At 41.3% G+C, this 3847-nt stretch overlaps 1 pseudogene; it reads right to left on the reverse strand.

The window, feature by feature from the left end:
• Positions 1 to 1464: 1464 nt before the first annotated feature.
• LOC105100266 (small ribosomal subunit protein uS5-like) lies at positions 1465 to 2331 on the reverse strand (annotated as a pseudogene).
• Positions 2332 to 3847: the final 1516 nt, after the last annotated feature.

A 3847-nucleotide genomic window follows, 5' to 3' on the forward strand; every position in this document is an offset into this window, starting at 1 on the left:
CTCCACAAGTTCATATGCTAGTAGAAAAACAGATATGTACACACCTTAAAAAATAACTTTATGGTAGTTGCCATAATATATGGTAATAAAGGTAATATTTGAACAGAGTCCAAAAGGAAAAGAAATAATTCTCCAAACAGAGAATTTTATAACAATATTCCTGGCAGAGGAATAGCCTTTGCAAGGGCACTGACCTATGAAGAAAAGATGAGAAGTTCAGAATGGTTTGCTCTAGGGAAAGAGAAACTGCACATGAGGCTGAGGAGTTGAGAGTCAACCCTACCTGTAGCAAAGGACCCTATAAACAAGGGAGTTTACATTTCACCTTGGGGAGAATGGGATTCTCCGTATTGTTTTCCGTAATGGCTGCACCATTTTGCATTCCCACCAATAATGTACAAGGATTCTAATTTCTCCACATCCTTGCCAATGCTTATTGTCTTTTGTATTTTGACAGGAGCCATCCTAAGACATGTGGAGTAATAGCTCATTGTACTTTTGATTTGCATTTCCTGATGATCAGTGACACTGAGCATCTTTTCTTGAAAGCAGAGATTTTTTAATCTGGACTGGGGAAGGACCATATCTGAGTTTAGGGTCCCTCTGGTGGTAAGACGGGGGATGGACTAGAGAAGAAGACAGGAGCCACAAAGCCCATGCAGAGACTGTAATTTCTGAAACCTCTCTGCTGCTCTTCCTTCTTTCTTATGTGGAGGATACCAGGGCCAGTTCTTATCATACTAGATGAGGTAATGGTCAACAGTGTTCCCTTCAGTTGCTCTGGGTTTAGTCAAAGTCTTGTCAGTTTCAGAATCATGTGGGCTCAGTGTGAAGTAACATTCCCTTGAGCCCAATGTGTGTTCTGTCACCTGTGAATCTCCTTTGGGGTACCTTTCCCCATGCCCTCTCTAGGTTCCCACTCGTACAGTGGCCCCACTGACTATAGCATCACATATTCACTATTCCTGCTTTTTAAATCTCTTCCTATTCATACATATTTCCCAGTACTCATGTAATCCCAATCTTTTATGTCAGGAAGGGGCATTAAGAAGTATCTAATTTATTCTGCAAATATAGAAATTAGTACTTAAATAGATGAGTGATTTATCTTAAGTTACACACCTGGTTAGTGTCAGAGGTGGGACTTGACTCTTACCACCACAAATTATTTGTTCCCTAAATGAAATCCCTGTGATAAATGCATACAGGGGATAAATAAAGATAATTATAATAATAACCCTGTAGCAGTATGCACAGTGATTTTATTTATAAAGTGATTACTGTATCTGTTATGTTATTTATATTAAACTACATGAGGGAAGTACCTTAATCATTCCCATATTATTGACCAAGACCACTGAATTTAGAGAGACTGAATGACTTGCTGAGATGCCCATGGTCTGTGCTGGCGGAGAGGACTCAGAAATTGAGGCACTCTGATTCTTTTTTTTTTTCCAGGCTTCGTTCACTTTATTTTTTGCATATAAAACTATGTGGTGGCCACAGCTGGAGCCTGGGTCCTCTGCATGGAGACTCTGGTGTGGGTCTTTATGAAATGGTCAGTGAATTACTGATAGGGAGACTTGGTGAACACAGTCTCTCTCCAAAGATCAAGGGTGAGATAGCTGTAGGTCTTCGAGATGGCATCAAAGGTGACCTTGGCAAAGTTGGCCAGGGTGGTAGTGCAGCCCCTGGCAGAAGTGGAGCAGTCATTAATACCAGCCATCATCAGCAGCATCTTGGGCACCGGAGCTGAAACAATGCCAGTGTCCCTGGGTGCAGGGATGAGGCACACCAGCACAGAAACACAGCAGCCAGTCACCTTGCAGGGGAACAGTGTGGGGCTTACAGATCTTGTTCCCTCAATAGCCTCACTGCACAGGGACAATGGAAAGCTTGGCCAGGCTGACGGCCCCCCCCGGATGGCTGTGGCTACCTCCTTGGAGCACTTAACACCCAAACCGACATGTCCATTGTAATCCCCAATGGCGACAAATGTCTTGAACCTGGTCTGCTGGCCAGCACAGGTCTGCTTTTACACAGGCATAATCTTCAAAACCTCATCCTTCAGAGATGCCCCCAAAAAAGTCAATGATCTCAGGTTCCTTGATGGGCAGGGAGAAGAGACAGATCTCCCCCAGGGACTTGATCTTCATGTCCTTCATGACGGGGAGCCACTCCTTATCTTCTGCCTTGCCTCTGCGAGCTCTGTGGCTGTGACCCCGGCCCCCAAAGCCGCTGCTGAAGCCTCCGTGGAAGCCACCAGCTGCCTCCCATCCCAGGGACCCCGGGGCCTCCGGGCCCTTACGTAGCACCAGCGTCATCCACCATCTGGTATGCTCTCGGAAAAGAAGCACTCTGATTCTTAATCTACACCCTTTCTATCACACTCTGTGGCCTTGAGTGCATACCAGGCTGTAAATGAGGCCTCATATCTCCATGACACGACCTTTGGGTATCCTGGGGTTTGTATACCTCAACACTGTCTATGGGACAAGAATTTGAAGTTTTCCACCTGGTGGTTTCCTTAAGTAAGGTAGATGAACAACATCTTGATTAAAATACATCTGAAATCAGAGACTTTGGATATGCAAGATTTTGATAAATTATAAGAAACCCATAAAATAAGCAGAAGGGAAATTAGGAATAAGAATGAGAAAAATACAATTAATATGGAATTGCAAAAAATCAGGTACAGGGAAGTTGTGCAAATACAGTGGAAATTCCGGGGAACATCCCCACTTCCCTCAATGCCACAAGTAAATAGACAACAAGAAAACCAAACGATGGTTCTGGTGTTCACGCAGACCCAAAACAGAGCCATGCACATCAATAGCATCCCCTGAGCCCACGGAAGGAAAAGTGTCTCTCAGAATTCCAACACTGCCTTGTATTTGAAACTACATCACACCTCTACAAAGTTTGCTAACTCACTGAACATTTCCTAATGACAGATTTAGTAATACCTATTTAGTAAGTGCTTACTATCAACATGCAGGAACTACAATATGGACTTTATGTGCATTATCTTGCTTGCACCCACAGTCATTATTACTGCTTCCATTTTTTAGGTGAAGAGATTTTAAGCTCAGAGAGGTTAAGTAACTTGCTTGAGGTCACACAGTTAATAGGTGATAAAGCCAAGGATTTGAACCCAGAACTGACTGACTCCAAAATCTAGGCTTTTAGCCACTAAAATTTAGGGGCAGAAGTAGATTTGCTTAAGAACTGGTATATGCATTTTACTTGTAAGTCAACTAGGTGTCAAATTCCTTGAAGTAAAGATGCTATATTTGAACTGATTTTTAAAATACTACCGTTACTTCTATTTGCTTATATTGAACTGATTGTATTTTTCTGTGTAGCAAAATTATCACCAAAGTGGTGTATTTTATAGTAAACATCAACAATATATTAAAAAATCTAAACATGAAATTTTAAAGTATACAAGTGGATGTATTTGTTTTTCATGCATCTCTCACAATGGTATTAGAATTTTGGATGCATATTCTGCTTGACCCATGCACATGGTCTGGCATAGATTTTATATTATCAGGCATTGTTGCTTTGTGAAATAAATGAATATCATGAGGATAAATGAGAATGATGATGTGGGTTACTGATTTCCAGAGGTATCTAAGATGGCTCACCATAAATCATAAATTATATTTTATTCTTCTATTTTAACATTTTAATCATAACTCTCTAGTCCTAAGGTGGTGTATTATGCCCAAGAATTTTATAATCTTAATTCATTAAAGTGTCCTTGGAGATAGCAGTCAGATAAAATAGTAATTCACCTCTTAGGAGTTGGACCAACTAAAGCACTTGTGAATTTACTAAGGAA

This window comes from Camelus dromedarius, chromosome 10, assembly GCF_036321535.1.
Source record: "Camelus dromedarius isolate mCamDro1 chromosome 10, mCamDro1.pat, whole genome shotgun sequence".
NCBI lineage: Eukaryota > Metazoa > Chordata > Mammalia > Artiodactyla > Camelidae > Camelus > Camelus dromedarius.